Here is a 12617-nt window from a genome sequence, read left to right on the forward strand (position 1 = left end):
AACAATAACTATTTAGAAGAAAACCTATGAAAATATTTGCATGCCCTTGGCATTTGTGGCAGTGGTATGTGGCAGCGGGTGGGTTTCTTATGCAAGACAGGAAACTCAAAAGAAAAATAAGGAAATGAAGAAATATTTGACTATGTAAATATTTTAAATACAACAAAACGACAATAAGAAAAGTCAGAAAACAAAGAATAGACTGTGAAAAATCTTTAAAGCACATCTATCAGATAAATAATTCCAGCATATCCTATATAAATAGCTCCCATAAATTGATAATATAAAGACAAAAAGCCCAACTAAAAAATTGTCAAAGGATAAAAATGTTATAAAAGGGGAAATTCTGATGCTCATAGATACATTAAAAAGAAGTTCAACTTTACAATTAGCAGGGACATTACAATTAAAGTAACAATGAGTTAACATTTTGCCAACAGGTGGCAAAAAGTTTAGAAGAATGTTACATCCAGTGCTAGTTGAGGGGGTGAGGGGAGGGCAAGCCGGAAATTCTATAAATTGTTAATAACAATGGGCACTGGAATTACTGCCACTTTTTGAAAATTAATTTGGCAAACTGTGTTAAAATTTAACATGTATGCATCCTTCTACTCACCGATTCTAGTTCTGGAAATTTATCCTACAGAATTAAATTGTATAGAATTAAAAGTATATTTACTAAAGTAGAAAGTATAAAGGGTATTTATTGAAGCACTGTCTGCCAAGCAACAAAGCAAAATGAAATTAAAATTCATTAATAAAAGGATGGCTAAAGTAACAGGATTGTATCCAGCCTGTGGAGTATTATGTAACTTTTTAAAAGAATGCTTTAGCACTGTATCAGTTTTCCTATTAGAATATTCATTATGGGTTGTAAGCGATCAAAGCACCTTGCGGAGAAACACGAATAGAATTATTCTATGTCTATAAAAAACAACTACATCCCACAACATGTATCTGACTATCTTTTTATATTATGGTTATATAAGAATGCACTAGAGGTTATTAAAATCTGATAGAGGTGGTAGAGGAACATGTTTGAGAAAGGAGAGATGGTTTTGAGATATATGAGAGAGGAAGAGACTACAACATAAAAAATACCCTGGCATTGTGCAAGAGAAAGAATAAACTAGAAAATTCTATTACTAGAAGAGCAAATGTGTAAAACTAAATATGAATGTTGACAAGGCTAGTAGGTAACATGGAAAAATGGGAACACTATCTTGATTGGCTACAAAAAAAAAAAAGTCATCCTTTGATACCAAACCTCATAATGCATCCCTCAAAATGGTGTTATTTATTTCCTCAACTTACTAACAGCAACACCTCTCTGCAATGTCTCATGATACTTGCAAGCAATCACCATTCTTCACTTCCTGAATCTCTTTTCAAATCTACACACAGTGTATATCCCCCATATTTTCTTCTCTTAAAATAAAAATTAAAAAAATCTGAAACCTAAACTGCTAGCTCTTTAGCTTTATTTATTTATTTATTTTTTTGGCTGCACCACGCCAAGTTTGGCTGCACCACGCCAGTTCCCCGATGGAACACTGTCCCGTGAGTGAAACTGCCGAGTCCTAACCACTGGACCTCCAGGGAATTCCCTAGCATTTTTAAAGACTAATTTTTTATGAATTTGGAGAAACTCAGCTTCAGTTTGAAACTGAAGTTTAAAAACATTATCCAAATTCCTTAAAACAACCACATTTAAAATAATAGCTAAAATTGAAGTCTGTATGTAGAAAAATAAATAGGATTCACCTTTAATAATAAACTAAAATAACATAGTGAGCATCTGTTATTTATCAATGGTTTTATCACCTTATTTAATCAATAAATAAGATGCAATGTCATCTTATTTACTGTCCGTAGATAACTTGTGGCGGTATCCGTGAGGTAGATTTTATAATTCCTGACTCAGATCTTATGATTATGGCTCCTTCCATGCTTATGGCCAAGTGTGAACAACTAGGAAATCTCTGTCCTTAGAAATACTGTCACCCTCTAATTAGAGGCCCCAGACTGATGGGTAAAATGTTGAATGGAAATGTTACTGTCCCTGAGACGAGTGTATACAGTATATATTTAGGTGGTTCACAATCTGAAGATGAAGAAGAGCCCTGGCAGCTGCTTCTGGAAGTCCCCAGCCTCTCTGTGTTTGCTTTCTCCTGCCGCACCACATCCTTAACTTCTATTAAAGCTCTACATGAGTATACTCTGTGGGGCCTTGTGAGTCCTTTCACAAGGACTTGTGAGTCCGCTGCACCATGACTCACACTGAAAACTGAGCTTTCACTCAACTGACTTGTGTGGAAACCAACCATGCCCCATTCTCACACAGTTATTGGAAAATGGTTGTCATAGTGGTTAGGAATGAAACCAAGCAGGACCCTGTGGGACTCCTGGGCACAAAAGGAAATAGACTTCATTCAGCCTCCATGGCTTTCCCTGAGTTCCAAAGGGCGGGTTCAAACAGTTGCTAAACATGAAAGGGAGAAGATGTGGAGACAAGGGACGAACAGTCAAGAGAAACAAGAGTGCAGCCTTGGGGCAGGGTCCTGGTTCCCCCTCGAGGCATACACATAACAATACCTTTGAGCTGTTTTGCAGATACTGAGACCCCCATGAGGTGGGAGGAGTTAACTGTGTGCTGCCCACAAGCCCGTAGACCCCAGACAGAAGGTTGGAACCAGAAGGTCGGTGATGCTGACTCCCGCTTACCTCACCACCAACCAGTCAGAAGAATGTCCACAAGCTGATCACACCCTCCTCTTTGACCCATTTGAACTCACTACACCCTCCAGGTTGGGACACACAGTTTTAAGGGCATTTAGCCTGCTGTGGCCCCCTTTGCCTTGTTAAGTGATAAACATATTCTTTTCTACTTCACCCAAAACTCTGTCTCCAAGATTCAGTTCTGTACCAGGGTACAGAGGCCGAATTTTGGCTACAGTCACGTCCTTCAAGGGGTGGTTCCATCCTCAGATTCAAAAGGTGGGTCCTAATGAGGACGAGCTACAGAATTTTCAGAGTCCAATGCAAAATAAAAATGGGATCTTGTTATTCAAAAGTTATGAAAATTTTTGAAATGGTGAGAGCAGAGCATTAAACCAAGTGCAAGACCCTTGTAAACACAAGATCCTATGTGACTGCAACAGATCACCAGCACATGAAGCCAGCTCTGGTCCTGATCTAACTACAATTAGGGATGCCAGACCATTCCAAGTCATGAGGAGAAATCTTCCAAGAAGCTTCTAGGAAGTTTTTTTCTCACTACCAAGAGCTATACACATGGCCAGAGTCATGCTCTTTTCCCTTCAGTCTTTGTGTTGTCTGGAGGAGGTAGCTGGGCTGTTGCTAGTAGCCTAAGGATGACACTGCCAAACCCAAGATGGGAGCAAGTAAAGATGGTGAGAACCATGCCCTTGATCATGGTCTAAAATCTGATCAACCAACCCTGTAGTTCCCCTTCCATTGGACCCCGTGAGAGATGAGATCATCCGTTTCCTTAGTGATTAAACCTACTTGAATTGGAGTTTTGTGTTCACTGGAAGTGAAACCATCCTTCTCAACTGAATCAAAGGCATCCCAAAGTAGCTACTATTATTTCTCATTTTAGAGATGTGAAAACAAAAAGCCAGAGAGGCCACTCTGCTCTATGTCCTAAAGCAGATACATGATAGAGCTAGGATTTAGTCCCAGCTCTGCTTTGTACACCTAATTTCATGTGAATGGTGTCACTGGACTTGTGCTATACAGCAGCCCTGCTCTAAAGATGGCCGCTTTTCAACTTCCAACATTTCCCCTTATAAAGGCAGAGGCCATGTTCAGTACTAGAAGTAAAGCAAAGTAATTTATTCAGTTGTGTGATCCCCTAGACTTCTTTTGAAACTTTCCCTATTGATAGAAAAATTCTTAATGACTGAAAATATAAGAAAAAGAAAGATACGCCCAAAACATAATATATCTTCCATTAGGACTGGCTCCATAAGTTACAGAATCCCAAGCAAAATGAAAGTATGGGGCCCCTTGTTCAAAACATTTATCATTTTAAGACAGTGACAGCAGAGTATTAAGCCAAACATAGGGCCCTCCTAAGTGCAGGGACTCCTTTGACTGTTCAGGTCACACACCCCTGAAGCCAGCCCTGCCTTCGGTTAATTATTTTCATTGAAAAGCCAATTGTATTAGTTTCCTATGGCTGCTGTAACAAATTACCAGACACTTGGCCACTTAAAACAACACACATTTATTATCCTATGGTCTGGAGACCAGAAGTCCAAAATGAGCTAAAGTCAAGGTATCAGTGGGGCTGGTTCCTTCTGAACGTTCCAGGAAAATCTATTCCTTGTGCCTCCCAGTTTCTGAAGGCTGCTGGTGTTCTTTGACCCATTGCCCCATATCACATAGCCCTTTTCCTCTGTTTCCTTCATCACATTGCCTTCTCTCTGACTCTTGACTCCTCCTGCACCCCTCTCATAGAAACCCTTGTGATTACCCCATCCCTACCTGGGTAATAAAGGATAATACCCCCGTCTCAAAATCCTTAACTTGGTCACATCTGCAAAGTCCCTTCTGCTATGTAAAGTTCCAGGAATTAGAACAGGACCCCTTTGGAGGGCCATATTCAGTCTACCACACCAATATAATCCTCTTTTTAAATGTCTAGTGTGCTTCTAAAGCAGCCAAGACAGGTAGTATCATGAAATCATTGAGCTGGAAAGGATTTTTGAGTTCTCTAACTGCTGGAAATTCCCAACTAAATATCTCATGGGCACACAAACTATTTCCAAAATGGAACTTGCCCTTTTTTCTACCCATCAATAGTCCTGTTGCCACTTTGGTATGGGCTATCTCAGCAAATGGTTCAAAAATCTATACAGTTGTGCAAGGCAGAAACGTAAGAGTCATCCTGGATGCTTTCCTCTGCCTCATGCCCCATTCCCACCCTCATTTCCAGCTGATCCCCAAGTCCTGCTAATATATAGCCTCAAAAATTTTCTAGAATCTCTTTCATCCCTGCCATTGTCAAGCTTAGGTCCTCATTATCTCCTCTAACTGCTGTCCCTGCCTCTATTTTCTCTCCATTCCAATACATCTTCTAAAGATCTGTAAAAGAGTATTTACTGCAGCACTGTTAAAAGCACCAAAAAATTGGAAATATCCTAAATTTCTGAAATTAGAGAGCCATATTCATGATATAGTCATAGAATGGAATCCCAGATGGCATTGAAATGGATAAATTAGAGTTATGTGCATCAAAACAGATAACAAAACTATGATACTGAGATAAAGAGAGGTAGCAGAATATGTATGTTATGAATATATATACACCCAGATACATATATGTAACATATATACATATACATATGTGTATATAAAGTTAAACACATGTGAAACAGTACTCTGTATTAGTTAGGGATAATACATAAGTAGTAAAGGTACATAAACATTCATCAAAATGATGAACACAAAGTTCAGGATAGGGGTGACATTAGCAAAATGATGGAAGAGAAAGCTCTAGACCCTCTTTCCTCCAATAGACACATCATATAGACCAGCTCCCTTTGTGAGAAATCCAAAACTCGGGATGATATTTTCTCGAGGGAAGGATGGGGACAATGTGTATAGGGGAAGGACAGAGGTGGCTTCAGGAATATCTGCAATGTTTATGTTTTGTCTTGTAGGAGGAGGATATCTGAACTAAATATAGTATAGACATTAGGAGTGTCTAAAGCTGGGTGAAAAATATGTGGATGCTTGTTAAATATGCTGACAATATCTTGAAATATCCCATAATCTAAAAGGAAGTTGAAAGCCCCAAGAAGAAAGAAATTCACATTCTGGCTTTCATGAGTCTCCCAGCATAAATAACAGCTCCTACCCAATCAACCCAGAGTCATCAGGCCCTGCCACGTTCCCTAATCTTCCCACCTCATTATAATAAATGGAAGACAATCAAAGATCACTAGACATTTGAGGAAAACTTCTCATTGAAAACAAGAGAATAAAATGATCCCCACCAAAAGAAACTCTTTTAAAAATTCTCAGTAGGGCTTCCCTGGTGGCGCAGTGGTTGAGAGTCTGCCTGCTAATGCAGGGGACACGGGTTCGAGCCTTGGTCTGGGAGGATCCCGCATGCCGCGGAGCGGCTGGGCCCGTGAGCCACAACTACTGAGCCTGCGCGTCTGGAGCCTGTGCTCCGCAACGGGAGAGGCCGCGATAGTGAGAGGCCTGTGCACCGTGATGAAGAGTGGCCCCCGCTTGCCACAGCTAGAGAAAGCCCTCGCACAGAAATGAAGACCCAACACAGCCAAAAATAAATAAATAAATAAATAAATAAATAAATAAATAAGCCAAGCATTTGAAGCCCTTTAAAAAAAAAAAATTCTCAGTAGTATAATCCTCAGAGAGATTAAAGAATATACTGCATTCATAACATTCTATAGAAAAAAATTTTATATATATATATATATATATATATATAGGAAGATAAAAATCTAAGAATTCTTCCAGAAAGTAAATAGAAAGGGAAAAAGGAAGAAAATATGAGATTGAGAGGCATAGCAGATCAATCCTGAAGTTTCATTATCTGAATAATAATATAATAATGAAGATGATGACAGAAATAGATACTATAAGGAAAACAAGAATTTTTTTTAAAAAAGCAAATTTTAGAATTGAAGGACATAAGTCTCTAGATTGAAAAGCTATATTAATTGCACAGAACAATTGATAGATAGATAGATAGATAGTTATCATCACAAATGATAAAGAGAAAATTCTAAAGGTTCCAGAGAGAGGGAAGGGTAACAGTTTACCTATAAAGGAAATAGAAGTAGGTATCAAAGTTCTCATCCACACTGAAGCCAAGGAAACAATAGAGCTGATCATCCAAAGCTTTGATGAAATTTTATTTTCAAACTAGAATAACCCATTGGCATCATATAAGGGATGAAAAAGATAGCTTTAGACATTCAAGGCTTCTGAAAACTTACATCTAAAACTCTTTCTAGTAGGTTATTTGAGATAATCTCTGGCAAGAAAAAGAGTAAGCAAACAAACAAGCAAGCAACAAACTGAAAACTAAGGGATTCCAGTATCCAGCGTTTTAACAAAGAAAAAAGGAAAGAAATGAACTAAGATCAGAGGATGCCCAGTGGGAAGCAGGTATAGACACAAGTGTGTATTGGAACTGGAGGTCAAAAGGTGTCAGGAAGGAGATTTGGGAGTTGGGAGAGCGGGAGGGAACTTTTTAGAACATCCTATTGGATGCAGTGGTTGGAAAAGATTTAAAGTATATTTCTTTTCAGTAATGAAAGAAAACCTGCAAAGAAATTCCATGAAAATCAGAAACTCACAATCATGTAATCACAATTGTGTAACTACTTTGACTTTCCACTTGTATAGTCAACCTAAAGGAAAGGGACAATGACACTTATGGCTACAGAACAGAATGTAAATGTTCAGCCTTGAAAATGTAAAAATGTAAAAGTTGAGGATGTAGAAACCAGAGGGGGGCATGGAGAGGAGGACTGAGGAAAGGCACTGGGTGGGGGTGGGAGGCGGTTATCTCCATCATATAAAACTAGGAGCAAAAGTTCTGTCTCTATAGTGGAAAAAGAAATTAAAGTGTAAGCACATTATTGCAAATTGCAAGGACAACCAAAAGAGAAAAACAAAGAGAGAAATGATTGTATATGATAATTCCAGGGAGGTGAAGTGATGATTCCTGTAAAAGAAGTAATTCCTCTTTTATCGTTGCAGAATAGAGAATTCCTAAAATTGATAAATCAAAAAAGAACATTATACTCCTGTTATTTAGCCATATGGAACTAATCTTATGTGATAGCCTAAAGAATTAAAAGTGGAGTTAATTAGAAGCCCCTAGAATAATATCTGCCTGGTATGTAGCCATCCTCAGTCAATATTGATTTAATAAATGAACAGTTGAGAAGGGATGGAGTAGTGTGGACCGTTGTATTTTTGTCTTTCTATTCCATTGGATATTTTAGCCATAAGCATGCATGACTTTAAAAGATACTCACAGAGAAAGACAAACACTGTATGTTATCACTTATATGTGGAATCTAAAAATTAAAACAAACTAGTGAATATAACAAAAAAGAGGCAGACTCACAGATATAGAGAACAAACTAATGGTTACCAGTGGGGAGAGGGAAGGGGGAGGGTCACGATAGGGGTTGGGGATTAAGAGGTACAAAATACTATGCATAAAATAAATAAGCTGGAAGGATATATTGTACAGCACAGAGAATATAGCCAATATTTTATCGTAACTGTAAATGTAGTCATCTATAAAAATTTTGAATTACTACACCTGAAACTAATATAATATTGTAAATCAACTATACCTCAATAAAAAAAACTAATATTATCACACTATATGCTAAAATTTCTATGAAATAAAAAAAAGTTATCAAAATTTTAAGCATTAAGGATTTGAACATGAACCTCTCCCAAAGAAAAATAAATTCACTATGTTTTAAAAAACAGATATCATGTTTTGGTTTGAGAACAGTTTGTATAAAATACAGATCAAAATACAAAGTACATTCTGCAGTACTGAAAATACAGTTTTCATGAATGGATATTTGGAATTCTTGCATTTTTCACTTAAAATTAACTGGCTTCTTATCTATAATTTTCACAGTTTTATTTATAAAATGATAAGAAAGAATTTCCAACTAGTATTTGCATGTACTTCTCTGCAAATAACACATCCCTGGTGTGGGTAGTCTTTATTTCCAAGTAATGTAAAGCCAAATTGGATAAAATTATTATAATATTGGATATAATTTTCTTTTTATTATTTTTAATTACTTGAGGAATCTTGATATAATACCTATGAATTTGGATCACATACCTGCAACTCAGGTCACTAGAAAATCTCATCTTGAGGCTTGAACATGCTGAAAAATTACAATTTTTTACTCCCATTTTCTTTCATTTCAACATCAGCATTCTCTTGGCCTTCTTATTTTGTCTGTTAGCTATTTTGGGTATTCACTAAATAATCTGCAATTATGAAGAAATGGTTCAAAACTTCATACTGATCACCATTCCGCTGGGGAGCAATATCTAGCTGAGTGAATGACCTGCCAGCTGACAGCTTGATTCTGACTGTGCTCATCTGACCATCAGAAACTATGATATGCATGTAGAGCTCTCAAAGTTGTCTGTTTTAAAGGCAGCAAGAAGAGAAGATATATCATCCTTTACTTTAAGATTCCAATAAAAATGGTGAGAGGGGCTTCCCTGGTGGCGCGGTGGTTGGGAGTCTGCCTGCCGATGCAGGGGACACGGGTTCGTGCCCCGGTCCGGGAGGATCCCACATGCCGTGGGGCGGCTGGGCCCGTGAGCCATGGCCGCTGAGCCTGCACATCCAGAGCTGTTCTCCGCAATGGGAGAGGCCGCAACAGTGAGAGGCCCGCGTACCGCAAAAAAAAAAAAAAAAAAAAGGTGAGAAAATCCCAATGGTAGGAGATGCAATGGTGCTCAATTTATAGCTGGGAATTTTTGAAGGGGTTGGAGTGGGAAGAGAAAGATCACTTCTATTTCTTCTGCAGACTTTTCCCTCTGAGTTGTTGCTTCTGCTGAATTATTTGAAAGTGTAGATCATCCAACACATACTGTTCATTCTTCGTATCATGTTGGCTCATGCTTTGCCCATTCCCACCATTTACTTTTCCCAGCAACACTGGATGGGTTCACATTGGGTTTTGTTGTGAGCGACAGGAAATCCAAAACAGCAGTGCATTTCCCTCTTAAGTAAATTAAATTGGGATAATCACTGAATGGTAGGTATGGTAGCTCCATGATTGTCAGGAACCCAGGCTCCTTCTATCTTGTTGCTCCACCATCCTCAACAAGTTATATTCACTTTTATGGTCCATAATAGCTGTTAAAGCTCCAGCCATTGCCTCTTCATCCCTCTACTCAAGCCAACAGAATATAAAAAGGGGCAAAGAATTGCACTTGCCTTCCTTTAAGAACACTGCTAGATGTCATGTATACTCTAGTTCTACTTGCTTTTCCTTGACTAGAACCTAGTGACATGATCATACCTACCTACAAGCAAGACTTGGAAATTTAATCTTTCTTTTGAGAGGAAAGAAATTGGAAGAGGCTTATTACTAAGAAAAAAAAAGGAAACAACTAGAAGATTCTGCTACCGTTGTGATCTTAAACTGATGGCAAGTGCCAGTGGGCTGCCTATGAATGCTTTATAGAGTACTCCTAAGGAAAGGAGCTTATAAAAGGCTACAGGTTTACATGCCCAGCTAAAAGTAGGTTTTTTGTAAGGAAGAAGAAGAAAGCAGACATTGGGAGAAAACTGGCAGCTTCCAACATAACCATGAATGCTGAGTTGTGTGTATCAGACTTTTCCTAAAGAGTCAGGGCAACAGAGGAAGTTTACATAAAACAGTGAAAAACACTGATTGTAATCTTAAAGTCTGTGACCATCCAACTCCTGGGAATTGATCACAGGTCACAAGGCATCTTAGGGTAAATTCTCCCATCTTCACCCCTTCTCACTTCGCTGATCTTTTCTCTCAAGTCTTCAGAACCTCGAATTCCTGGTAGCGACATCATTCTGCATAAGAAATCAACTCTCAGCTTTAGGTGTGGAAAGTGAGGTCCCAAAGTCAAGATCTAGAATTTTATTTTCCCTAAAAAAGACAGTTTTTCCCCAAGAGGATTTCTAGTTCCAGTCGTCTTTGGAGTAATGTTTCCACCCAGTTTAACTTGTTTGTTAAATAAATGAATGGTCCAGATTTTTCTCTACAGGGTTCCTGGATAAAATGGAAAGATAAATTCTGGGTACTATAACCTCCATACTTGTATTCTCAGGTGAGCAAAATAAAAATGATGTTTTGTTCTCATGGGTCTTACCATCCAGTACCATCCAGTACCATCCAAATTTTGTGAACAAGTGTATCTCAAAACACCTGCCACCCACACATTTCTTAGACAGCAAGAGTTTGAGGCTATATACAAGAACAAGAAAAAAAAAAATCCATACGTAAGCTGAGCCTTCCCAGAGTTTTGTCACTCGCGATGCATATGGACCTCATGTGTTTTAGTAAGCAGGCTTCAGGAATGAATAACAACAGTAATAATAATAGCTATTATTGTCTAGAAAATATTTCCTGTTCCCCGAGGCGCATGGTAGAATAGCCCTCCTCTGTCTCTTGCAGCTAGGTGCGGTCACGTGACTTGCTTTGGCCATTAAATGTGAGTGAATGTCATTTGCCACTTCCGGTTGGAAGTTTTAAGAGTCAGTGCTCAGGTAAGCCAAGCTTTCCTTCTCCTGTTTTGACAACTGACGACACATCAGCTGGCGGCTGCTTTGTCAGCCTGGTTTGTGGACTAAAGATGTCAGGGAGCCGAGTCCTCAGCTAATTGAAGATGGATATATAGTATAAGTGAAAAATAAACCTTCGTCTTTTTAAGCCACTGAGATTTGGGGGTTATTACTAGAATGTAACCTAGCTTATCCTACTTGGTGCAATAGCCAAATTATCTATGCCTCTCAATATGAACATCGTTTAAAGTTTTTTACAAAAGTTAACTAACTCATCTCATTCTCATATGAAGCAGATACTATTATCCCCATAATTTTCCCAGATGAGAAAATTTAGAGATGAAAGAGTGGATTCGTAATTAAGTGTCAATACTCTCGGACCTGAGGATTCTAAGTCTGCTTTCATGCTCTGGTCACTCAGACCACAGTTTTTTCCTCTTGAATTAATAAATAATCACTCAACTATCGTGGGTGCCTGTTAAGTGCCAGGGTCTCCACCTTGGGCACTGGAAATACAAGAGTGAACGAGACAGACAATAACTTATTTTGTAGTGGAGGAGAATGAAAAGACTCAAGTAAATGAATAAAAAGTAATTTCAGTTCATTATGAAGAACATAAAACAGAGAGATGTGACAGAGTGAGGGGAAATTACAGTCCTGTGAGATGAAATTGTTAGAAAGGTGGTTTTTGAGTTGAAACGAGAGAGATGAGAGACGTGGCAGGCAGAGGGAAGGCGGCAAGGGCCTTGAGACAGGAGAGGCAGGTGCATCAGCTGTGCAGAGGGAGGGAGCCAGTGTGGCAGACAGTAGAGGCTGAGGAGCGGGTAAGAGATGCTGCTGGAGGCTGTGCAGGACTGGAGGGTCCCGCAAGAACTCTGCAGCTGAGGAGTGACTCGACCCCATCTGCTTTGTGGAAGCAGCAATCTGTATGCTGCAGTATGGTGAGCTCATCCTCCACCCCTATCCTTTTTGAAACTCCGGGCGTCTACTGCGTCTGGCTAGAACGCAGCCTGAGCCACGAGCGACCATGCGCTGAGTCTGAGAGTACAGCCCACCAGAATTCCTTTACCCTGTTCCGCGGGTCACCCGCTCGGACACTGCAGCCCTGTCCGATTGCTCTGAACGTTTCTCACCTGCCCCCCCTCCCTTTCTGTACCCATCCCCTCCCCTAGGGACCAGCCCGCCTCTGCACCTTGCTTTGCCTAGGGCTGATCTAGGCCGGGGACGCTGACGACTCCACCCAGCTTCGTGTTGGAAGACGGGCCTGTTTTGTGCCTGGCACTGT

This window comes from Monodon monoceros, unplaced genomic scaffold, assembly GCF_005190385.1.
Source record: "Monodon monoceros isolate NGI ecotype Baffin Bay Population unplaced genomic scaffold, NGI_Narwhal_1 Super_Scaffold_20, whole genome shotgun sequence".
Classification (NCBI taxonomy): Eukaryota; Metazoa; Chordata; class Mammalia; order Artiodactyla; family Monodontidae; genus Monodon; species Monodon monoceros.